Genomic DNA, 27,973 nt, shown 5'->3' with positions numbered 1-27,973 from the left:
TCTCACCTAAATGCGTTTGTATGCTTGTAAACAATACAATGAACTGTCTCTGGAATAAATTTAACAGCTGTGGAGCATACAATGTTCCGCCACACCAGCTAGAATCCATTATGACCTGCAAATATCAATTTTTAGACAAATCAGTGAAAAATGTGGCAAAAATCATCAAAATACCGAATATTGGGAGGTGCCGTTATATGGTGGATATACCAGAACGTGAATATAGGTATACAATGTTCCGCCACACCAGCTAGAAACCATTATGACCTAAAAATACCAAATTTTAGACAAATCCTTGGGAAAATGTGGCGAAAATCGTCAAAATACCGAATATCGACAGGTACCGTTATATGGCGGCTATACCAAAACGTGGACCGATATATCTCATTTTCAAATTCCAAATTCCAAATTTTAAAGGTCTACGTCAAATACTATGAGCTGTGTCGTGATTTCAACAGACAGACAAACGGACGTCTTTAAATCGACTTAGAATTTTATGTTGATTATGAATATGTATAATACTTTATGGGGTCTACAATGAATATTTAGCGATCCCTTTATTGACTCGCTTTAAAGTTAAGATTTCACAAATCCAAATATCCCTCGCATTTTTATCTTCTGAATACACTATACATCTGAATTGCTCGGATTTGGAGGAATCTTGATCCTAAAATTCCAAAAGTATGGAAGAGGGTGATCTTTAAGTTTACTTTGTAATGTAAACTTTTAAAAAGGCCCATATATGTGTCTTCAGTTTTAAGCTATCCTTTAATATTCTGCCGGATTTTCGCCGTAATTATTGAAAAAAAAAAATAGTGTAATGTTCGCAAATGCAATTCACAAACTTGGATGACGTATATAATGCAAAATAAATGGAATAAGTTAAGAATGTTTTAGAGCATTTTCTCCAATATTGGGCATAATTTAAAACCTAAACCTCATCAACTATTAATGTGAGCACATCTAAACTACCAAGAATAGATAACTTCTGTCGCAAATTCAACAGAGTTATACATATTTGAATAAGCAATTACTCGATTATTATTGTATTTATTAGTAATATTGTTGGTATTAATTTGTTGGGATACCCTAGTTATTTCGTTTATTTTTTATTTTAATATATTTCTTCTTGCCAGAGGAGTTGTTTTTTAAATTACTTCAGGGGTAATATCCCAAAACGAAACCCAAGGGATTGTGACGATGATTGGCAATTATTGTCATTTTTATCCATGAATTCATCAACGTTTTTATAACAAAAACCAAAATGGGATTAAGCCTTTTTGAAACAACAACAACAACATATTATTTAGTAATTTGAATACCCCACACTACACTGTGGTATAGGGATATTATGGCTTTGTTTGTAAAATTAAGAAGGGACCAAGATAGACCCACAATTCCTTTTGATGGTCTTAATAGAATCACATTGTGACACGATTTATGAAAATAACCCGTAAGAAGAGGTCAAAAGTCGGGCGGGGCTGACTATGTTATACCCCACAGAACTATGCATATTTAGTAGATCTATCTCAACGTATGACTTCGGAGCATCATGACTTCGGAGCTGTTATAATTTGCTTTCAGAAGGAAGGAGATATATCCAATTCTGAATCGATTTTCAACCAATTTGCCATTTTTACCTCTCATGCCAAATAACATTGGCCATATTAAAGAATATATATCCGAGTCGAGTCTCGGTAAATTAAAAATTCGGTTGCATGTGAAATAATCCAATCCAATATGTATATATATACAAAATGATATTTTCTACCAGATATCAGATACAGTTCCCATCGATTTGGTGTTGAAATCCCTCAATCTACAACAATGTTATTTGGTACGAAATGTCTTATCAATGGTCAAATTTTTTCAGATCGGTTCAGATTTGGATAAAGCTTCTACATATATATATATATATATATATATATATATATATATATATATATATATATATATATATATATACGGAACCTTTATCCAGATCTGAACCGAGTTCAACACCAAATCGATGGGAACTGTATCTGATATCTGGTACAAAATATCATTTTGTGGAGTGCATATAACAGAAGTGAGGGACATTGCATATATATATATATATATATATATATATATATATATATATATATATATATATATGTATATATATATATATATATATGTATATATATATATATATATATATATATATATATATATATATATATATATATATATATATATATATATATATATATATATATATATATATATATATATATATATATATATATTAATTCCACGTTTTTCTGTAGCGCCCATTTAACGGACGACGTTTGGTATTTTGCTGATTTTAGTCACGAGAGTTACAGTTTGTAATGGGTTTTATCAGCTGGGCCACATTTTCAATGGGATTTGTTTAAAATTCGGTGCCCAACAATATTCGGTATTTTATGATCCCAGTCACCTTGAATTGTTTCAAATTTGTTATTTAAGACTCGCAATATATAACAATCCTTTAACTGCATGCTCCAACCCATCGCACCAACATCTGCTGTTTAAAGTAGAACAATTTTTTTTACGTAATGGTTGCAGGGTACTGAAAATCCGTTTCGTGTTGTCTTTTAATACATAGTATTATAGTATGGAGGGTATATTAAGTTTGTCATTCCGTTTGTAACACATCGAAATATACATTTTAAACCCCACAAAGTATATATATTCTTGATCAGCATAAAATTCTATGTCGATTTATCAATATCCGTCCGTCTATCCGTCTGTGGAAATCACTCTAGCTTCCGAACGAAATGAAGTAGTTTGATAAAATTTTACTCAAATGTGTATTATGTCTGCAGGACTTTTGGTATTGAAAGTGGAACATGTAGGCCCACGTCTTCGTATAGCCCCCATATAACAGAACCCCCGATATTCGGTATTTTGATGATTTTAGTGACATTATTTACCGGAAATGTTTCAATTTTGGTATTTGAAGTTCGTTATGGATACTACATCCTAAGACAAAAAATGAGCCATGTAGATCCACGTCTTCCTATAGCCCCATATAACGGTACCTCCCGATATTGGGTATTTTGATGATTTTAGAGACGTTATTTACCGGAACTATTTCAAATTTAGTATTTGAAGTTCGTAATGAATACTACAGCCTATGACAGAAAATTGTCTGTGCAGGTCCACGTCTTCGTATAGCCCCTATATAACTGAACCCTCAAATTCGGTATTTTGATGATTTTAGCGACATTGTTTACCGGAATTATTTCAAATTTTGTATTTGAAGTTAGTAATGGATACTACAGCCTGTGACAGAAAATTGTCTGGGCAGGTCCATTTATAACCCCCATGGTACCTGCCTATATTCGGTATTTTGATGATTTTAGCTACACTATAAACATATTTTTTTATGTTTCGCATTTGAATATTGTAATAGCTTGTGACAAAAGTTGCCTAAGCAGGTCCAAGTCGTCGTATAGACCCTAATATACGGCTACATTCGGTATTTTTAAAATTTTCACAGAATTTTAACGGATTTTATTTTTTTTGAAAATTGTTAAATTTGTACCAAATAGTGGAGGGCATTCAAAGTTCGGCCCGGCCGAACTTACAGCATTTTTACTTGTTAATTGTTATTTTTAATTCAATTCTTTGTTTAATTTGTTTGTATATGATATGCGAATAAATCTATTATAATACTGAATCCAATTTAATAGCCAACTTATATTCGCACCCTTGAGATGATAAGAAAATTCTTAAGGTGTTGACCACTGGCACTCTTATCGTATGCTAAATGTATGAAGCTTATCAAATTGTGTCCAATGATTAACATGGCCCATTGTGGAGGTTATTTAACAAAATTATTGTTCCACAATTTAGATCCCAACTTTTTTCTGACAATGACTTAGGTGTATTACACTGTGCAACAATAATTATGGAAACCCCCATTGGATTATGAAAACAGAGCCAAGCATAGAAACACGTGTATCGCAGTTTTGAATGTTTACATAGCGAAGTAAACTAAATTAATGGTGCAAATTCTCACATCACCACATTTTTTTTTTTTAATTTTCGGACACAGATTACTTGAAATCCTGGTATTTTAGGTATATGGTTTCTTTGCCAAATTACTGATAACAATGTGGAGGTTATAAATATATATAATATAGGGTGAGATGAAAAAACTGCAACCAACTTCAGACTGCTGTCATTTCTAAGCCACGGATTGGTCTAAAAATCTGTATTTTTTAGGTCATAATGGGTTCTAGCTCGTGTGGCGGAACATTGTATACCTAGGTCCACGTTCTGGTATAGCCCCCATATAACGGTACCTCCCAATATTCGGTATTTTGATGATTTTTGCCACATTTCTTCACGGATTTGTCTAAAAATTGATATTTTTAGGTCATAATGAGTTCTAGCTCGTGTGGCGGAACATTCTATGTATAGGTCCAAGTTTAGGTATAGCTCCCATATAACGGTTCCTTCCGATATTCGGTATTGTGACGAATTTTGCCATATTTTTTTCACGGATTTGTCTAATTGGGTTCTAACTCGTGAGGCAAAACATTGTAGAATCGAAAATACTACTCTTCAGCCAAATCGATTGGAAAATATGGCCGAGGTCATCGAAAAGCCAGCAGTCTAAGCGTAAATATTTTTGCTTTGCAAGGTGTTATTAACCATATTCTGATATCCCCAGGTGACGGACAGGCATAAATCTATTTAGAATGTGACTCTATGGACATCGCCAAAGGCATATGAAGTGCATTTGCCCTTTTTTGTATGAAAGATTACGTATTTGTATCATATTCTACCTTCGACAACATTTTATATATTTTATCATAGAAATTTTCCCATTCTTAAATTGCTTTTATTACCTTCCATAGTCCTGCAGTGCCCAATTTTGTACTTTTAATTTCAGTATTCTAACATTGGCCTTTGTAATATTTTATTTAGAAACAGATTTGGACGGAATATTTTTTCCAAAATACTAAATATTCGTCTCACAACGAATCCATTTTATCTGCCATCTCGTCGCATTAATTACTTAAAATTGTCATTGCAATACAACTTTGTTGTATTCAAAATTTAAACAAAGAAATAATTTATTTTTAACCCCTGATTTAAATCTAAACAACCTGAATGGTGGACCTCTCGACTGATCTCCCACCCCAAATGGCAAATGGTCAAGATTAATCTGAAAAAGAAATATTATTTATTGTGGTATCAACAACCAACCAACAACAAGCCAAGGCAAATTGAAACAAAACAACAGCAACTTATGAATAATTAAGAACTTCATTAAGAAGCCAAGCAAAACAAATCGAGATGTAAAGTGGAACAAGAAGAAAAAAGGAATTTGTTGTTAGGACAGAGGCAGAAAAAGGAAGACTTAAAATAAAGAGTTTAAATTACTTACTACTACTCCTAAAGGTGGTGGAACACCGTAGACATGGCCAATGTTTCTATGGTGAGAAGTTGTTTTGTTTCTGGTTGAAGGTGAAACATATTTGAAAAGTAAATGTTATTCCTAAAAAAATGTATTTGTATATGGTTTTCCCCTTGGGAAAATAGAAAAATGAAAGGAAAGTTGGAACTTTAATACAATGACAAACATGCTGTAGAAGCTACTTTAGAATTAGAACTTTTTACAACCAAATGTCAATATTAATAAAGCAAAAAGACAAAATTTGGGCGGGACTGACGATGTGATACCCTACAGCATTCTACATATTAAGCGGAGGTTACCGTAATAAATGCACGTTTATATTGTGGATTTGTATTAGGTAAATCGCACAACTATGATCGTTATTGATAGAATTTTATGACTTCAGTGCAGTTTAAATTTTAAATCAAACATAACATATATACTGGGTGAGATGAAAAAACTGCAATCAATTTCAGACTGCTGTCATTTCTAAGCCACTTGTCCGACAGCTGTTAAAATAATTCCAGTGACAGCCCATTATATTGTTTACAAGCGTACAAAAACATTTTGGTGAGAATTTTCCAGAAAAAAAAGTTATTCATAATGGAATTCAAGCGTGATAGTGCGAAAATAAACGACTTGATCGAATCCCGAGTTGCAGTGGCCGAAAAATGGCTCATGAGCTGAATATATCGTAATATTCCATTCGGCAAATATTGAAAAATGAGCTCGGGATAAAGCCTTTGAAATTTCAAAAAGTGCAAGAACTTACACCGCAAAAGTTTTTCCAAGCCTGCATGTGATGTCTCCCCAGAAAAAAATGGTAGTCGTACGTACCATTTTTGGCATTGTTAGCAATAGCTAGTACATACCTCCTGCCTTAGCAGTAAGTTAAAAATAATAAGTTATTCCTAAACATACAGAAAACATTTGCTTTAATCATTCCTAGTAAAAAGTAATGTCGGCGCAGAGTGAGCATATCCTACTATAATATATAAGGTTGCTGGTTCGAATCTGAATCCATTTTTATCTAGCTATGTATGTCCGTCTCTCTATGTTCCCGATCCTCACAAAAATGAGAGTGGAGGTGGTGTCAAGGTCAAAATAAACCCCTTTTGTTTTCGGAGATGATCGCGAAATATTTGGGGCTTGAAATGGACCATAAACAGAAAAATTCCATTATTTTGCTGTTCCTCTACGGGTTGCAATTATAGACTAATCGACGCGGAATTTAGAATGATACTAGAGCTTAGGGCTGGGCGGATCCCAACATTTAGTTTAGTCATCGGACAATATTTAACGACAATTTTTATAAAACAGCGAATATTTTTAATCCCGGCGAAATCGAAAATACATCAAAAGGTCACTTCTGACCGTTACAGTGATGCTGATATCCAAGATATGGAATATATAGCAAAGTAGGTATAGTATATATGAAAAATAATTCGATCTTAGTTATTCCGCTTATAAGTCAAAAATCGGACTAATTTTGAAAATTCTTACCATTTCGAAATAGCCTTTTTCCGGAAAAGGATAAAATCTAAGAAAATCGTGTAAAAATATGAGAGTAAAAAAGTGAATAGCTGTTTGTCAAATTTTTATCGCATGCGATTATTTCATATTTGACTAACAATTTCGATTTAAACATTTTTTAATGTTTTTACACCCTACAACACTATGTGTTGAGGGTATTATATTCAGGTCGCAGTTAACGTCCGATTATCAAGAAATTTTGCATGGAGGTAAAATCAGGGTCGAAAAGAAGCCTTTTGTTTTAAAAATGTATATTTAGGGTTCATATAGACCAAAAAATGGAAACTTGTCCTAATTTTGCAGTCGCTCTATGGGTCACAATTAAAAACTAAGCGACACAGAATGTTGCATGAGGTAAGTGTTAATGGCATGGCAGAAGAAGTCTAGCATTTTGGAAATTGTTTTGAATACCAATCAGCACGACAGAGAGGGGTAAATATAGGGCAAATACCCTGGTCAAAACCCAAAGGTAACATTTGTGCAGGACTGTATGGCATTATAAAACAAGTAAAGAAAGTCCTAAAGTCGGGTGGGGCCGACTTTTTGATACCCTACACCACTTTGCTAATTTAGTAGAGCTACGCATAACAATTAAAAGTTTTTATGGGAGAATTCAATCATACACGCTATGGTTATAATTATAATTCAAAGTTCAAAGGACTAAATATGCCGAAGCATTTGTATCTTTTAAATTCGGACTTGTATTCCCCATTTGGTGCACAATTAATTTGAAATCGGATAAAGATATATATGGGAGCTATATCAAAATCTGAACCGAATTCGATAAAATTTGGCAAAGATAATTCTGAGCTACATTTGATATATTTCCCCAAATATTGTTGTTACAGAGTGCATATTACGGCTGCGGAGGACAAAAATAACAAATCGGATGAACCATATATATGGGAGCTATAGCTATATCTGAACCGATTTCGATCAAATTTGGCATACTTATTTTCAGGCCTAATTTGATATATTTCCCTGAATATCGTTGTTACGGAGTGCATATTACGGCTGTGGGTAACAAATACTACAAATCGGATGAACAATATATATGGGAGCTATAGCTATATCTGAACCGATCTTCACCAAATTTGATATACTAGCTTCTAGACTCTATTCGGTCGTAAGTACCAAATTTCATCCCATTTGGGCAAATATTAGACGTTTGGTGCACAATAAAAGGTAAATCGGCTGAAGTTATATATGGGAGATATATCCAAATCTGAACCGATCTCGAAAAAATTTAGCAAATGTATTTCGGAGCTGCATTTGATATATTTGCCCAAATATTGTTGTTACAGAGTGCATATTACGGCTGCGGAGGACAGAAATATCAAATCGGATGAACAATATATATGGGAGCTATAGCTATATCTGAACCGATTTCGATCAAATTTGGCATACTTATTTTTAGGCCTCATTTGGTTGTATGTGCAAAATTCTATATTATTCGGGCTGATATCACACGTTTGGTGCACAATAAAAAGCAAATCGGACGAACATATATATGGGAGCTATATCTAAATTTTGACCGATTATCTCCAATTTCAATAGGGTTAGTTCTTGGGCCAAATAAATGATATGTGCAAAAGTTCATCTCAATCGGATAATAAATGTGACCTGCATTTTGTTCACAATAATACATGGACAGACGGACGGACGGACTGACATGCATAAATCAACTCAGAAAGTGATTCTATGGAGATTCTCAAAAGTAACTATTGGTCTATCTCGCTTCCTTCTTCATGTAACAAACAAATGCACAAGGACATAATACCCTTAACACTATGTGGTGTAGGGTATAAAAATCGAGTTAAATGGGTTTGGAAACCATGAGGTTTTCCAATATATTGTAGAGTTGTATTGTATCAAATGGTCGGCTCCGCACGAATATAGCCTTTGCTTACTTGTTTAACAGTTATTGAAGAACAGAATGTACTTCATAAACCCATTATTTGGTAATAAGATTTTTTATTGGGTAGATTCTGTAGCCGGACATACACACTCACTTCATAATATGAAACTATTATCTCTTGCATTTTACAAACAAATAAACAATGTCATATTACCCTGCAACACAGTGTGGTGTAGAGTACATTTTTAGATATGTTTCTTAGAATTTATCTTTAATAATAAATCGATTTCTCCATAGCAAGTCTCAGTCGCTTGCTTTCATCTGTAATTTAAGAAGGTTCACCCACTCATTCAAACTCCAAAGAAAATCTATATTCCACACAATGATTTTTTTATTATCCCAGTCGCATAGCTCTTATCTTAGTAAACCTTAAATTATTGTCACGTTTTTAAGGATTTCTAAATTTCTTTATCCATTCATTGTTGTTAATATGCGAGGACAAATACATCCTTAAATGTCGGGTTATAATAGAAAGGAACAAACAAACGTTTTCATTTTTGATTGATGATTGGAATCTTTTATTTACTTGTGAGTGTCTTTATTCTACAGAGTAACAGTGAGGTTTTCATAACAAAAGTATTCACAAACAAAAACAATTATTGTTTTTTAATCGCAAGAAATATTGTATAATATTTAAGGGTCAAAATGCTATTGTCTTTTTTCTTAGTAATTTTATTCAGAAGAAGATAAATTTACTGTTTACACGTGTTTCAGCAGCTCATTACGATCTTGGAAGGTCTGCGTTTCACATTTTAAATTATGCAAGACTGTGGATATCAAAAAATTATCTGTAGAAATTTAGTAAATAATGAAATAAAGGTAAAAATAGAATACACGTGCATTAAAAAACAAGTAAGCAAAGGCTATAGTCGTGCGGGGCCGACCATGTGATACCCTACAACACTACAATATGTGAGAAGCCCCCTCATTTCCAAATCCATTTTGGAAGATTTCACTTTTTGCCCAGCCCAGATATTACCCTTAGCATTTTGACCAGGGACATTTTCCCGATATTTATGCACTCCGTCGTGCTGTTAGATTTTGTGGTCCATTTTATGGTCCATAATATAATCCAATGGGCTTCAAAATGCTAGAATTCTTCACTCTGCTTAACTATCTTCTCAGGCGTGTCGATTGGCTTCAATTGTGTGATCAGGATTTTTTTCTGTTTTTTTTGTTCATTTGAATTTGGCTATATTCGTCAACGAAATCATCATAAAGAAGCTAGAAGTTCGCCTATTGTGTATTTCGGATATCACATGTAAGTAATGTTGGTATTTTTTCACACAAAAGTAGTGGCCCATTCTACCCGCTGTCTTAAATGCTAACTTCATGCAAGATTTCGTGTCCTTTGGTTTCTATTTGTGACCTTTATGAGGGCTGCAAAATCAGGAACATTTTGAGATGCTGGTCCATTTCAACCCCTAAATATATTGCGGACATCTTTGAAGCCCTTCTGAGCCTAACCCTACCTTTGTCAAAAATTTTCGTGAGGATCGAACGATAATTGCAATCTGTATATAAATAATAACCCCAACCTGTGTTGTAAAGTGCAAAAATATTACAACATATACACTTCAATATTATAAGTCAAATTGAAAAACTCGCATATATATATATATATATATATATATATATATATATATATCCGATATTTTTACTATCGGCATCTTCGTAACGGTCAGAATAGGCCTGTTCGTCTATTTATGATTTCGTCGGCATTAAAAATATTCGCGGTTTAATGGAAAATTTGACTTTTTTTATCACAAATGTTACGGTCTATTTCAACCACTAAATGTTACCCGATGACCATCAAAATTGGGAGGCTTCTGCCCAGCCCAAAGCTCTAGCCCCATGCTAACTTTCGCTTCGATTGGTCTATAATAGTGACCTGTAGAGCAACTGCAAAATCAGGATTTTTTTAGATTTTTGTCCATTTTAACCCATAAATATTGTGCGATCGTCTCCAAAAGAAATAGGGTTCTATTCTGACATTGACCCCACCTACATTTTAAATTTCGTGAAGATCAAATTAACATGGACAGACGGACGGACATACATAGCTAGATCGAATCCTATCGGCGAGATAGGAAGATCCATATATACTTTCCTATGTGGGAAATCAATATTTCGAGGTGTTACACAATTTTTGGCCCAATCAAACTTATAATACCCCAACTCAAAGTGTTGTAGGGTATAAATATCACACATTCGCAGTTTCATTCATATTTTTGAAAATAATTCTTAAAATATTAAAATCCTCCTAATTGTTTCTTGCAGTCTTATGGCCCATTATCGTCTATATGAGGGAAAAATTCTATATTTACAGTTTTCATATTCTTGTATGAAATTTTAGTCATTTAAACAAGAAAAAAACATTAAGTTAGACCATTTGGATAATGCTGTTAAAGTTGGTAAGGCCGTTATATTGGGGCCATACCAAAACGGGAACGTCTATAGAAAATTTTATAATTCAAGGATTGTCATTTAGCAGACCTTCTAAAATACCAAATTTGAAATAATTTCGTGGGTAAATGTGACTATGATTATCAAAACACTGAATATCGGGAGGTACCGTTATATTGGAGTCATACAAAAACATGGACCTATACATACAATGTTTCGTCATCGAAGCTAGAACCCATTATGACCTACAAAGGTCAATGTTTAGACAAATCCGTGAAAAAAATGTAGCAAAAATCATAAAAACACCGAATATCGGGAGCTACCGTTATATGGAAGCTATACAAAAACATTGGACCTATCCATACAATGTTTCGCCATCGGAGCTAGAACCTATTATGAGCTACAAATACCAATTTTTAGAAAAAAAAAAACCGGTGGAAAAATATGGCAAAAATCATCAAACCACCGAACATAGGGAGGTGCCGTTATATGGGGGCTATACAAAAACGTGAACCTATACAGACAATGTTTCGCCACACGCGCTACAACCTATTATTACCTACAAATACCAATTTGTATATAAAAACGTGGACCTATACATACAATGTTTCGCCCCACGAATTAGAACCTACTACAGGGTCAGATGAAAAAATTGCAACCAACTTCAGACTGCTTTCATTTCTAAGCCACTTGTCCGACAGCTGTTAAAATTACTCCAGTTACAGCTCATTATATTGTTTACAAGCGCACAAAAGCGTTTTGGTGATAATTTTCCAGAAAAAAGTTATTCGTGATGGAATTCAAGCGTGATAGTGTGATTTCTTTATATTTGGCTTGAAAACCGTAAGTGGCTATCGTTAGAGCACTCCGACATTTAAATGTGAATAAATCTTTTGTGCCTCGTTACCGTGATACTGGAAGCATAGCCCGACGTCAAGAAAGAAAACAGCAAGATCAGCAGAAATGGTTCGAAAAGTAAAAAAGCGACTCGATCGAAATCCGCGTTGCAGTGGCCGAAAAATGGCTCGTAAGCTGAACAAAGCGCAATATTCCATTCGGCCAATATTGAAAAATGAGCTAGGGGTAAAGCCATTGAAAATCCAAAAAGTGCAAGAATAAAAATAAACTCAAAAATAAACTCAAAAGAGCTACTTCGCTTGGCCGAAAGTGGTTAACTGCCGAATTTGGTTTTCTCCGATGAGAAAACATTCGTTGTCCAGCAGTTTGTAAACAAACAAAATGATCGTATTTACTTGCCAAAGAGGTCAGCTGAAAATGTGCACCTTGGTGTGGGCCGCCATAACAGCTGATGGTCGCTCTCCGTTCGTATTAATCGACCGTGGCATCAGAATAAATGCCGAATATTATCGCGAAAATATTCTGGAGGGTGTATTAAAGCCTTGGACACTCAAACATTTTGGCCGCAGACCTTGGACATTCCAACAGGACTCGGCACCTTTGCACTCAGCATTCGCCACCCAAGAATGGTTACAAAATGAGGTTCCTCGCTTCATTTCCAGCGCACAATAGCCACCAAAATCTCGGGATACCAATCCGTTGAACTATTGTGTCTGGAGTATTTTGGAAAGCAAGGGGGCACCATGGTAAAATTAAGAAGGTAATGTCATTTCAAATAAGCATTCCCATCTCTGTATTTTCTGTAATTTACCTTGTCACATTTCACTACTTAAAAACAAGTTCCCAGCTCTGATTTGTGGGTTGGCACTAAAAAATACCAAAGTGTCGATCACCTCAAGCAAGCGCTTCGCTGGGAATGGGCCAAAATACCGCAGATCAACATTCGGTCAGGGTGTGACGGTTTCATTGACCGTTTGAAGGCCATACAATTTGATGCTATTTCCGAGATTTTTTGCTTTCATTCCAAAATTAAAAAAAAAAAACAGTAAAGAAAGTCTTAAAGTCGGGCTGGGCCGACTTTTTGATACCCAACACCACTTTTCTAATTTACTAGAGCTGCGCATAACAATTAAAAGTTTTTATGGGAGAAGTTAATAATACACGCTATGATTATAAATATAAGTCAAAGTTCAAAGGACTAAATATGCTGAAGCATTTGTATCTTTTAAATTCGGACTTGTATTGCCCATTTGGTGCACAATTAATTTGAAATCGGATAAAAATATATATGGGAGCTATATCCAAATCGGAACCAATCTCGATAAAATTTGGCAAAGATATTTCTGAGCTATATTCGATATATTTCCCTGAATATCGTTGTTACGGAGTGTATATTACGGCTGTGGGTAACAAATATGACATATCGGATGAACAGTATATATGGCAGCTATAGCTATATCTGAACCGATCTTCACTAAATTTGACATACTACCTTCTAGAATCAATTCGGTTGTAAGTGCCAATTCCAATCCAATCCAATTTGGGCAAATATTAGACGTTGGTGCACAATCAAAGGTAAATAGGACGAAGTTATATATGGGACCTATATGCAAATCTGAACCGATCTCGATACAATTTAGCAAATGTATTTCTGAGCTATATTTGATATATTTCCCCAAATATTGTTGTTACAGAGTGCATATTACGGCTGCGGAGGACAAAAATAACAAATCGGATGAACAATATATATGGGAGCTATAGCTATATCTGAACCGATTTCGATCAAATTTGGCATACTTATTTTCAGGTGCAATCTGATCGTACGTGCAAAATTCCATACTATTCGGACTATTCGATTACACGTTTGGTGCACAATAAAAGGCAAATGGGACGAAGATATATATGGGAGCTATATCTAAATTTTGACCGATTATCTCCAATAGGGTTCGTCTTTGGGCCAAACAAATGATTTGTGCAAAATTTCATCTGGATAGGGCAATAAATGCGAACTGTACTTTGTTTACAAAAATACATGGACAGACGGACGGACGGACATGCTTAAATCGACTCAGAATGTGATTCTATGCAGATCATCAAAAGGAACTATGTGTCTATCTCGTTTCCTTTTGCCTGTTACAAACAAATGCACAAAGACATAATACCCTGACCACCATGTGGTGTAGGGTATAATAAATAATAAAAGTACACTCCCTTTGCGAATAGCCATGGGCATCAGCCAGGCATTTTGGGCACATCAAGTGATATATACATGTAAGAATGTCAAAAAAAAATCGGCAGTTTCGTCCAAAGAGTCAATGACTTAAAATTCAATCACATTGTCTCAAAACCCACAGCATTTTAATTAATTTATGTCGGAGCTTTTTGCTTCTTGGAATTAAAACAACTCATATCCATTAAAGGGCTTCTGTGTGAATTTGGGCTTAAAGAACTATTAAGTAATATTAAATAATCTTATGGATTATAAAATAATCAATTGCCCACTTCCTTTGTGTGACACATTCATAAATACATACATATACAATTCAAATATTTGCCTTAGAACACAAAGAGAACTCTGCCTCTCTCAATAAGGACTAGCAACCACTTCTCAATTGATAAAGAGCAGTAGAAACAATAACAAACTAATTCGCAAAACAATTTGTTAATATAATAAATTCCATGACAAAGCATCGTAAACATTAACAATGTAAACACTTAATGCAAACTACGTACCCCGACCCCCCCACTGCATCACACGGAGATGGGTGGCCATGATGGTGGTCAACAAAGGATCTCCGTTAAATGCTGGCAGCAGAGCAACAACGAACGACCAGGAAAGGCTAAAGAACTTTTTTTTGTTGCTGTTGTTATCGTTGTTGAGTTGTTAAAACGAAACGAAGGAAACAGCGACAGGAAACACAATGACAATGATGGCGATGGCGTTGAAAGTCGTTGGGTAATAAAATGCAACTGGACCCGTCCAAGTCAATGGAGGTGGGTGGGTGGGTTGGTTTGGGTTGGCTAGGGTAGGGGCCATTGAGGCACTAAAGTGTGGAACAATAACTCACAATATAATAGTAAGTGACGCTTTTGTTTCACGGTACTTATCGCCTCCTTCACTTAAGTGAATTGCTGCAGTGTTATTTTTTGTTTTCTTAAGACCCTCTCTCCCTCCCTCTCTGTTGATTGTTGTTGCTCCAAAGTCAATTTTCTTCCATGGACATTGGGTTCCAAGGAAAAAAAAAACAGCAACACGAACAAAGGTGGTATGTTCGTAATGTTTGCACAGATGGCCGTCTCTTGTTAAAGGATATTTCAATATTGTTATCTTTGCCACCATCACCCATTGTCGCGTTGTAATCATCATCATCATCGTCGTTGTTGTGTTTGTTGTTTTTCAATGTCCGGCAATGTTCTACTGGATCTGACAATGTTCTGTTGTGGATTCATAGTCTTCGACTTGTTTGAATGGTTTCTTCATTCGTTGCAGTATTTATAGATCCTGAAGACTTTTATGTTAAAAGCCACAACTAAATCTCGAAAATCACAGAATTGACGACGATGATGATGTCGTCGTCGTCCATAAATAGTCGAATGCATTTGAAAGTGATTCCTCCTCCTTTACGACGAGGACAAGTACATCAGCAACATTGTATTGTTGCTTCTCTTGATGACAAGCAAAGCGTTGATAATGTCTTAAGTGTTGGCTATTTGCTTTGTGTAATTCTAGACCGTAATAAGAAATTATGGAATCTTTTCAAATGAATCCTGGGCAAAGTAATTGTTTGAAGTAAATTATTAACTATTTTGTAGGGTTTCTTAGATGGCAATTTTTAAAATTCAAATTTCTTCTTAAGAGGGTAATATTATTGGGTTGAAAAATGGTCATTCCTTAGTGGGACAAATCGATCGAATGCGGTTTTTTTCAAAACAATAAAATATTTTTGAAGTATTGTAAAGGATAAATTACGTCTTTATATATTCCAGGGTTCTGGGACCCATATCTCTTTTTATACCCTACACCACATAGAATCTCTTTGGGAGTCGATTTATCCATGTCAGTCCGTCCATGCATTCTTGTGAATAAAATGGAGGTCGCATTTATTATCCGATTGAGATGAAACTTTTACAAACAATATTTGTTAGGCACAAGGACGAACCCTACTGAAGCAAGGAAATCAATATATATGGGATATATATGTCTCATCCAATTTGGGGTTTTAATTCTCTCACATGCGTAATATTCACTCAAGAAGAATGATATTTGGTACTGGACATCAGATACTGCTCCAAAATACCTTTGTCAAATTTTATCGAGATCGGTTCAGATTAGGATATAGCTTCATATATTTTTCTGATATCAGGTTTATTGTGCCCCAAATGGCCAATATCAGCCCAGAAGTACCGAATTTTGGCAGTTACGACTGAATTCATCCCATAAATCAGTACCTCAAATTTTGTGTAAATCGGTTCAGATATAGCTATAGCTCTCATATATCTATCCGATATGTATCCGATTTGGGGTTTAAAGTCACAAGTGTAACATGCATTCCACAACAATGATCTTTGCTACCAGATATCAGATAAGCGTATCAAATTTCATCAAGATCGGTTCAGATTTGCTTACAGGTTCAACATATATCTTCAACCGATTTCGGGTAAACTGTGCACCAAATGGCCAACCAACATCCAACCGAATTCAGTCTAGAAGCAAGTATATTAAATTTGGTTCAGATATAGCTATAGCTTCCAAAATCGGTTCAGATATAGCTATAACTCCCAAATACATGTTTCATCCGATTTGGTGTTTAAGTCCCTCATATTCATAATATACATTCGACAACAATGATATTTGGTACCAGATATCTCATAAAGCTCGAAAATACCTTTGGCAAATTTTGTCGAGAACTGCTAAGATTCGAATATAGGTCCCATATACAGGGTGAGATAAAAAACTGCAACAAAGTCAAACGCCATAATTTTTAATTTTTTTTAATTTCATTGAATGAAAGCAAAAAATATCGGATATAGCATCAATATGGCCTTCATACGGCCAATGAAACCATAACACGCTGCCCGAATGTTCCTCTGCGGTATTTTGATCCATTCTCGGGGAAACGCTTGATTGAGGTGATCGACACTTAGTGCCAATCATGCTTTTCAAAATACTCCTGACACAATAGTCCAACGGATCGGTATCCGGAGATTTTGGTGGCCATTGTGCGCTGGAAATGAAGCGAAATCCCTCATTTTGTAACCATTCTTGGGTGGCGCGTGCTGAGTGCGATGGTGCTGAGTCCTGTCCTGTGAGTCCTATCCAAGGCTTTAATACACCCTCCAGAATATTTTCGCGATAATAATCGGCTTTAATTCTGATGCGACGGTCGATTAAAGGAGCGAAGAGCGACCATCGGCTGTTATGGCGGCCCACACCTTTACCATGGACAGACCTTTGGCACGAATTATGGCCTTCAAACGGCCAATGAAACCGTCACACGCTGCCCGCTGCTCTGCGGTATTTTGGCCCATTCCCGGCGAAGTGCTTGCTTGAGGTGATCGACACTTTGGCATTTTTTTTGTGTTGACCTTGTTTTCTGGTGGCACATTTTCAGCTGGCCTCTTTGTCAAGCAACGCGATCATTTTTTTTGTTTACAAACTGCTGGACAACGAATGTTTTCTCAACGGAGCGATATGTTCAGCTCATGAGACATTTTTCGGCCATTGCAACTCGAGTTTCGATCAAGTCGTTTCTTTACTTTTCGAAACATTTCTGCTGATGCTGCTGTTTTTCTTTCGTCCACTCCCTTGACGTCACGCTACGCTACCAGTTTTACGGCAATTAGCGATGGTACGAGACACAAAAGATTTATTCACATTTAAATGCTGGAGTGCTCTAACGATAGCCACTTGTGGGTTTCCAGCCAAATATAAAGAAATCACACTATCACGCAAAAAAAGATCTTGTTGACCTTAAAGAACATTTTTAATTTTGTCGATATCAACGTTTTTTCAACCCATGGTTCATGGAAAACCACTAAATTAAATACACTTTGCCCACTTCAATAGCTAAATTTTAATGTCAACACAAAATTGAATGTCTTTATTTGTTTAAACTTGTCCGACCTCCTCCTATCACTGTGTGTTTTTTAATACATATTTTGGTCACGCTATTTCATACATACATATTTAAATGAGTTTTACACAGAGTTGGCGTTTCTCCATTATTATGGTAATTTGACGTCATTTGATTTTATACAAAACACAATTTTGCACAAAGGAATTTGATTACTTTTACAGAGACTCTCAAGATTTTGAACAAGCAAAAAAGAAATGAAGGCAAAAAAAATATACCGAAACGAAAAAGGGTTGATGTAATTATTTTGAGTTTGTTTGGGACTACAATATTCTGTCCGTCATCTTGCCCCCCACAATACAATCTGTGGTTGGCTAACAATAAAAACTGCAAGATGTTGTCAATATTTACAGTTTTGTAAATTGTCGTTTAAGATATGATTTGTTGACACAATTTCTTTTGGGCGTCTAAGGCGGTCGATGGGAGCCAAAATCAATCTCTTTTTTTTTGGGGAAGTTGAAGTAAAAGAAAAAGAAATTTTGTCATGTAATAAATACAATAAGTCTTTAAATCAATATTGAATTTAGTGCTTTATTAAAGAAAGTTGAAAAATAAAAGGGGGTTTTAAGACAGAAATGTTGTTTACAAACTGCTGGACAACGAATGTTTTCTCATCGGAGAAAACGAAATTCGGCAGTTCACCACTTTCGGCCAAGCGAAGCAACTCTTTTGAGTCTATTTCCTTTCTGTGGCGGTGTAAGTTCTTGACCTTTTTGGAATTTCAATGGCTTTACCCCGAGCTCATTTTTCAATATTAGCCGAATGGAATATTGTGATATGTTCAGCTCACGAGCCATTTTTCGGCCACTTCGGAGTGGGTTTCGATCAAGTCGCTTCTTTACTTTTCGAACCATTTCTGCTGTTGTTGCTGTTTTCTTCCGTCCACTTCCTTGACGTCGGGCTACGCTAGCAGTATCACGGTAACGAGCGATGGTACGAGACATAAAAGATTTATTCACATTTAAATGCTGGAGTGCTCTAACGATAGCCACTTGTGGTTTTCCAGCCAAATATAAAGAAACCACACTATCACGCTTGCATTCCATCACCAATATTTTTTTTTCTCTTTTTCGCTTTTAAACAATATATATAATGGTACCTCCCTATTTTCGGTATTTTGGTGATTTAAGCGACATTATTTACTGGTATTTGCAGTTCGTAATGGATATTACAGCCTATGACAGAAAATTGTCCATGCGCGTTCACGCCTTCGTATAGCCCCCATATAACGGCACCTCCAGATATTAGGTATTTTGGTAATTTTAGCGGAATTTGGTATTTGAAGTTCTAGTGGATACTACAGCCTATGACAGAAAATTATTTGTGCAGGTCCACGTCTTCGTATAGCCCCCATATAACGGTACCTCCGGATATTCGATATTTTAATGATTTTAACGACATCATACACCGATATTTTTTTTCAAGTTTCGTTAATATGAAAGCTACATTCGGTATTTTTAAGATTTTAACAGAATTATTAAAGGATTTTATTTATTTATTTTTTTTTTTTTGAAAATTGCAAAATTCGTTCCAAATAATGAAGGGTATTCAATTTCGGCCCGGCCGAACTTACTGCTTTTTTACTTGTTAAAATTTCTATAGACCATGTGACTAGTCTCAACAATTTTTAATATACGATTCAAGATTTTTGTCCAGGAAACATTGTTCTTCTTTATAAAAACGCTAAGTTTGATCAGGAGGTCTTCGGTAATTATTTCTCAAAAAAAGTTTCGATTCGTAAAGTCCTTTTAATTTTTTTTCTTTGAAATTTATGATTTTGGTCTACTTTCTTTGTTTTTGATTTTCTTAGATCCATGATTTTATTCCAAGATAAGTTTTAAGTTTTTTTATAACCTACCATTTTGGTTTATATATATTTTTTAAATTCGAAATTTTTTTATACCTTGTGACTTTGTCCTTAAAACTTGTTGTTGTGAAATCTTTAATTGTTAGTCACAATATCCATAAATTCATTATAAATGAACAATTTTTAATTAGGATGCCCATGAACAATTTTCGGTCCAGAAAGTCTTTATAATTTATATTTTTTTAGATCCAAGATTTTAGTCGGCGTAAATATTTTAGAGTTTTGCCTTGTTAAGGCGAAGATCATATCAAGAGAAAACAAACACGTAAATATTTTAAATTTTATTTTAATTCAACGATTTTGGTTCGAGATTACTTTAAACATTTTTTTCGGACGAGGAAAAAGTTAAATAACCTTATAATTTGTTTTCATAAATATTTACGATTCTTGCCCACAAAGACCATTTAATTTGTTTAATTCACAATTAATATTTTTAAACGACTTTTTCCGTCGGGAAGTCGTAGAAAAATGATTCCTTAAAAATCCATCTTCTTTAGGAAGTCCTTGTAAATCCATGATTTTTTGCTAGAAATCTACAATTGTGGCACGGACCTCCCTTATATGTACCTTAAACATTAATAAAAGAATCCCCGTTTTAGTGTCAAGATAATGTCGATAAGTATTCTCAGCCAAAAAGTCAGCTAAAATAGAAAAAATCCCTATATTTGGACCAGGAACCCTTTCAACAAAATCCACGATTTTCGGCCGAAATTTCCTAAAGGATTTTCACAAAGGCCTTAGGATTTGGTCCCGTTTTTGGATCAAATCAGAAATCTCGATCACATTACGAGAATCATGATTGGCCAAAAATTTGCCATTATGTAAGGTAGGTACGTTTTTTGAAGTCCTTTTGTTTTTATACCCTCCACCATATTATGGTATATTAATTTATATATATATAAGTTTTTCGTTCCGTTTGTAACACCCCGAAATATATATTTTAGACCCCACTAAGTATATATATTCTTAATCAGCATAAAATTCTTTGTCGATTTAGCGATGTCCGTCCGCCTGTCCGTTTGTGCGTCTGTGGAAATCTCTCTAGCTTGAAGTAGGTTGATAACATTTTACTCAGATGTACATTATGTCGGCAGGATTTTTGGTATTGAAAATGGGCCATGTAGGTCCACGTGTTGGTATATCCCCCATATAATGGTACCTTCCGATATTCGGTATTTTGATGATTTTAGCGACATTTTTCTCCGGAATTATTTCAAATTTGGTATTTGAAGTTCGTAATGGATACTACAGCCTATGACAGAAAATTGTCTGTGCATGTCTACGTCTTTGTTAAGCCCCTCCTCCCTATATTCGGTATTTTGATGATTTTAGCGACATTATTAATCGGAATTACTTCAAATTTGGTATTTAAAGTTCGTAATGGATACTGCAACCCAAGACAGAAAATTGTCTCTGCAGGTCCACATTTGGGTATAGCCCCCATATAATAGTACCTCCCTTTATTGATGATCAAGTTTCACATTTGAGTATTGTGCTTTTGACAAAAATGCAAGTCCACGTCGTCGTTTAGACCCTAATATGACGGCTACATTTGTTATTTTTAAGGTTCGGTCCGACCGGACTTACAGCTTTTTTACTAGTTTTTTTTTCATAATTATTCTTGATTATTTTTAATGTACGTTTTTCTGTCCGAAGACCTTTGAAAACGTGTTTTTTAAGAAGTCCTTGTAGTTTTTGTAAACCCAATATTTTTGCTCAGTAGGTCCCTTGAACACTTGCCTTTAAAAATCCCATGAGGCCAATGAACCAAGAAACCTTTCAACCAAAAATTAAAAATCTTAGGACTTGGTCAAAGTTTTGGACCAAATCAAAGAGCTCAATCGCATTACAAGGATCATGATTGTCCAAACATATATATTTTCAACTTAAATGTGAACGTAGAAATAATCAAAACGTTTTTCATTCACCTACTATGGGATTCAAGATTTTCTATCCATTTGTGGAAATGAGGTGTAAATCTATGTATCCCACTGTCGGACTTCGTCCGAATACGGTGGGATATGAGGATATCGGAACTAAATACACTTTTCACGAGGGTCATTTTTTTTTTTTTAATTTGACCATTTGTCAGGGATATATCACAGAAAATAGATAGACATTTTCAAAATGGATCAAATAATGGCGAAAATATTAGGAGTTTCTTTAAAAATCGCTCATCTCAATATTTCTATCCATACTAGGTCCGATGTACGGATCTCTCACATTGAGTTCATGCGGGAAATTAAAGTATTTTCTCTACCAAAAGAGAGACGAAATTTTAAACAATTATGAATGACTCCACAATATTTTATCTCATATAGTGGTAGTGGTTCAGGTACTTCCCTCGCAAACATTTTTTTTTACAAATCGTTAGTCACATATAAAACGAATAGGTCCTAAGACGAAATGTAATTATTTCCTGCTACAAAGCCTAGAGTTTGCAAATGGAAAATGTCCGCCCATTCCATTTGGTACGTTCCCTACAAAAGAGTCCAATGTGAATTATGTCACCGAGCTTTTCACAAACATTACTTAAGGTGTTCTTCTAATAGCCTAATAGTAATCGTTTACAAGAGTGCCCGCAATGTCGATCGTAACCATACATACATAAATTCAAACTATGCACTCCCGTCAATCATCGATATCTTACAAATATTTTTCTATAAATACCTCGCTCCACAAAATACGAAATTCCGAATTAGTCAACGTCGTTTTAATTGCATTTATATAAAAAGAATGCCGCCGCTTCAGAGACTTATCAGCTTGCAAAATCGGAAGGGTTAAAATGCATTAACCTTTTCATAATGAAATTGTTATTTTTATAGCGGCTGATGAATAATGTTTCGAAAATTTCAAATGCAGCTTCAGTCTCGTGTACATTCTTAATCAGACAGCATGGATTTTACAAAGTTCTTACAAATCGCATTTTTCGTATTTGCGTTGGTGTTCGCGTGCTGGGGTCAGCAAATAATTACACAACGATTCGACACTGAGACGGTAAGAAGACATTTCTAAGAATTTATAGAGCTACCTTGCGAAAAATACTATATGCGTTTTTGTTTACCGGATTTGAATTGTAACAATATCAATATAAATCAACCTAAAACACGATCTTAGCATTTTACTAAGCTAAGCGAAGCTCTCATTCTTTGAGAGTTAAAATAGGACAGTGTAACACAAAAAAAAAAAAACAAAATCTCAGTAGATTATGAAAGAGAAGCCATGTGAATGGGCGTCAAGAATATTTACATCTGCAATTAATTAAATTATTAACGAGAAAAGTTCTTTCTCCTACACAAAATTACTCAAAATTTTGCTGAGAATTTTCCAGAAAAAAAGTTATTCGTGATGGAATTCAAGCGTGATAGTGTGATTTCTTTACATTTGGCTGGAAAGCCACAAGTGGCTATTGTTAGAGCACTCCAGCATTTTAATGTGAATAAATCTTTTGTGTCTCGTACCATCGCTCGTTACCGTGATACTGGTCGCGTATTGCGACTTCAGGGAAGTGGACGGAAGAAAACAGCAATATCAGCAGAAATGGTTCGAAAAGTAAAGAAGCGACTTTATCGAAACCCGCGTTGCAGCGTCCGAAAAATGGCTTGTGAGCTGAACATAGCGCAATATTCCATTTGGCAAATATTGAAGAATTAGCTTACCCCGAGCTTGAAATTTCGAAAAAGTCCAAGAACTTATACCGCAACAAAAAGAAAATAGACTCAAAAGAGTTGCTTCGCTTGGCCGAAGTGGTGAATTTGGTTTTCTCCGTTGAGAAAATATTCGTTGTTCAGCAGTTTGTAAACAAATAAAACGATCGTGTTTACTTGCCAAAGACGTCAACTGAAAATGTGCACCTTCGGTTGTCCACTAGAACTCCAGAGCCGGCCATGGTGATGGTGTAGAGCCGGCATAACAGCCGATGGTAACTCTCCGCTCAGAATAAATGCCGAAAATATTCTGGAGGGTGTATCAAAGTCTTGGGCACGCAAACATTTTGGCCGCAGAACTTGGACATTCCAACAGGACTCAGCACCATCGCACTCAGCGTGTGCCAGCCAAGAATGGTTACAAAATAAGGTTCCTCGCTTCGTTTCCATCGTACAATGGCCACCAACATCTCCAGATACCAATCCGTTGGACTATTGTGTCTGGAGTATTTTGGAAAGCAAGGTTGGCACCAAAAAAATATTAAAGTGTCGATCACCTCAAACAAACGCTTCGCCGGGAATGGGCCAAATACCGCAGAGCAACATTCGGGCAGCGTGTGACGGTTGGCCGTTTGAAGGCCATAATTCGTGCTAATGTTGACCAATTTGAACAAATCTAAACTTATTCTATAATTGAATGCTATTTCCGACATTTTTGCTTTCATTCAATAAAATTAAAAAAAAAAAAAAAATAAAAATTATGGCGTTTGACTTTATGGCATTTTTTATCTCACCCTGTACTTATTTATCCAATTTCAGGTTTATTGTGCACCAAATGGCGAATATCAGTCCAACTGACTGAACGTTGGCACTTCCGACGGAAGAAGCAAGTATTTCAAATTTTGGTGAAAATCGGTTCAGATATAACTATAGCTCCCATATACATGTTACGAGAGCTCTACTATATGCGTATAGTGGTATAGGGTATTATGTAGTCGGCCCGGCCGACTTTTGACTTACTGGTTTTTATATAAAAGTATGGTTTATTTTACCCGATAAATATTGTCTGATGACTGCCCAATTTGGTAGGCTTCTGCCCAGCCGTAAGCTCTACTTCTATGTACCCCTAAATATTTTGTAGATTCAATCCTCAAATATTTTGCGATCATCTCCAAAAACAATAGGCTTCTCTTCTGACCCTAACCCCGCCTCCATTTTTAAATAATAAATTAACATTGTTAGATGAACGGACGGATATACATTATACATAGATCGACTCAGCTCAGTGTTATAGGAAGATCCATATATAGTTTTCTATGTGTAGGACCAATGTTTCGAGGTTTTACATAATTTTTGGCCCAATTGAATATAATACCCCTAACACAAAGTATATGCATAATCTTTCTTAACGTCGGAGTAAATAAACATAATAACAAAGAAAATGAAATTCCAATTTTTAACGCTCAGGTGACGATCAGTGTTGCCATGCGTTTTAAAATTGCTGAAAACAGAACTATACAACTTGAAACAATCTAATCGGAGTTTTCGCAAGGCTGGGCTCTAGTGTACTATCAATTCAAATAGAGATTGCATGTATTTTTTTCTGAATTTGATGATCTGATTTCCATTACATTCGATACTCTTTAAGAAAATAACCCATCTTATCTAGTGTAAACATTTTATTTTATTGGACTATAACTTAACATATTTTTAAAAATGTTCTGAATCCGTAGCCCAGATATTGTAGTTTCTTCGCCTATAGCTCTTAAGATGACCTGAAAATTAAAGTTTTACAAATTTTTTTTTTAACTCCACCAAAAATATTTCTAATTCTATTTTAGAATTCAGCTCCCATGCGCCACGTTCGACAAATGTCCATATTCCATGTGCCACAACGTCCATCGCCCTGCGGCTATACACATAATGGAAAACGTCGAAGGAGATGTTAAAGTTGACGGCGATATATACTTTGTGATACGATCAAATATCTACTTTACTTATAATTAAATTATAATCTAGACTCTAGAGTGTAAGAAAGAGCGTGAGCAGAACTATGTGCTGCTCTATCAACACCATGTCATTCATATGTCCAATCAGCCATTCATTCATAACTTTTATACATATATTGTTGTTGTGATAAAAAAAATATTATAACTGTTATCCATGGGTGTTGCTGTTGTTTGTATGTATGGAAAATATATTCTAGGAGATCATATTTATTTGTATGGATGGAAAATATTTTTTTATTTTCATTTCGTTTTTTTTTGCTTTTGTAAACATCTCAATGTAAAAATGATGCCCATATCACCATCTCATCGTGAACATGAACCACAACCATACTTTCATTCAGCCAGTAAACCAGCCATCCATCTGTCCATCCACTCACTCCATCCATTCCTCAGTAGGCAACATTATGCTTATCAGTTGTTGCCTGGCTGTAAAACTTTATGGTTCATTTATTTACACGCTAAAATATTTAAATAGTGCTACAAATTGAAAAAAAAAAAAAAACAAAATTATATTTATCCTAAATTAAAACAACAAAAATCAAAAACCGGAACTTCAAATCCTACAACAACAATGCATTTCGGTGCCATATTACTAATACTGATCCTGGTGCTAACTACTCTGGTGCTCTGCGCTCAAAGTAAATCTGTGAATACGGAATTTATTAAATCACGACAGCGAGTTTTGTCCACGATGAAGGTGATGCATTTTTTTTTATAGAAAATTCCAGTTTTTGTTGTTAATTTAATTTCTTTCCCTGTCTAGGCCAATTCCAAATCCCGAATATTGAGTCCCATGATTTTGAAAGTGCCTAGGCAGCATGAATTTTGCGGCCGAACACACAAGGGCAAACCGTTACGTTGTAAATAAATAACATTAGACTGCGAATTGAAACGCAAATGCACGAGACACCAACAACACCACCATCAAAGGCTGGATGGTGATGGTGATAAGAATTGGGAATCATCTCATTGCCATTAAAAAAGTGCCAATCGCCGCCTTTAATCAATATAATTTGAATTTAGATGCTAAGCATGATTAGCCATAGAATCGATAATAGTATTAAACAAAAATAAACAAATTAGTTGTCTAAGTAGACTTAAGAGATCTCCGGCCATTTCCATGGTGGGAATTTAGAATATACTCAAATTGAGTTGCAAAATAAATATTTCATAAATGTAAAAAAAAAAACAACAGCAGCAGCCGCAACAATTGTTTTGTTCAGTGGCTCTCTATGATACGTTGTCGTCTGTATATTTCCGTTCTCTCATGTATATGTTACTTCAGGGCCGTACCATATGTGAATGGGAACGCATCGCCGTCAGTTGGGTAAATGACTGATTATTTTATTGTTATAGGTCAATATTTTTTTTTTTTTTTTTCACTTGGAACATATTTTTGTATTTGTATGTAAAGATTTGGAAATATCTAGCAATTGCCTGTTATTTCGTTAGTGTAAATTACACTGTGCAACAAAGAAAATAATTCGAGGGTAGTACTTTATAAAAACAGAGCTTAGAATTTGAAATTAAATCAAAAATAACCTAAATAGACGAGGTGAGTCCCCATAACCATCCCTTACAATTTTTTATATTAATTCCGATTTAGATTTCTTGAAATCCTTACATCATTGGTATATAGTGTAATCGGCAATATTACAGATAACAATGTGGTGGTTTTCTACTTTAGAGTGCAAGGAGGTGCCTTAGAATACATGGAGGTTATCTTCCGTAGAAGACCTTAAAGTCTTCTGCCTGATGATCTTCAGCCATAGAAGACCTCGAGGTTTTTTGCCATAGGAGACCTGGAGGTTTTTTGCCATAGAAGACCTATGGTCTTCTGCCATAGAAGATCTGAAGGTATTCTGCCATAGAAGATGTGGAGGTGGTCTTCTGCAATAGAAGATGTGGAGGTGGTCTTCTGCCAAAGAAGAAGTGGTGGTGGTCTTCTGCCATATAAGACTAGAAGGTGGTTTTCTGCCAAAGAAGACGTGGCGGTATTCTGCCATAGAAGACCTGCTGATCTTCTGCCATATAAGACCGGGAGGTCTTCTGCCATAAAAGATCTGGAAGTCTTCTGCCATAAAAGACCTGGAGGTCTTCTACCATAGAAGACATGGAGGTCTTCTGCCATGGAAGACCTGGAGGTCTTCTGCCATAGAAGACCTGAAAGTCTTTCTCCATAGAA

The 27,973-nt window shown here is 35.3% G+C and overlaps 1 protein-coding gene and 1 long non-coding RNA gene across 2 annotated transcripts in view; one reads left to right on the top strand and one right to left on the bottom strand.

The window, feature by feature from the left end:
- Window positions 1-27,973, bottom strand: part of LOC101900555 (corticotropin-releasing factor-binding protein) — an 88,854-nt gene that overhangs the window by 17,258 nt on the left and 43,623 nt on the right. The gene's annotated exons all lie outside the window — the stretch shown is intronic.
- Window positions 23,002-26,992, top strand: LOC109612625 (uncharacterized). Its single transcript, XR_002194614.2, has 3 exons — window positions 23,002-23,129; window positions 25,621-26,485; window positions 26,552-26,992. It is a non-coding gene; the product is annotated as an uncharacterized LOC109612625 (long non-coding RNA).

This window comes from Musca domestica, unplaced genomic scaffold, assembly GCF_030504385.1.
Source record: "Musca domestica strain aabys unplaced genomic scaffold, Musca_domestica.polishedcontigs.V.1.1 1, whole genome shotgun sequence".
Lineage (NCBI taxonomy): Eukaryota > Metazoa > Arthropoda > Insecta > Diptera > Muscidae > Musca > Musca domestica.
This window is presented reverse-complemented; position numbering and strand designations above follow the sequence as displayed.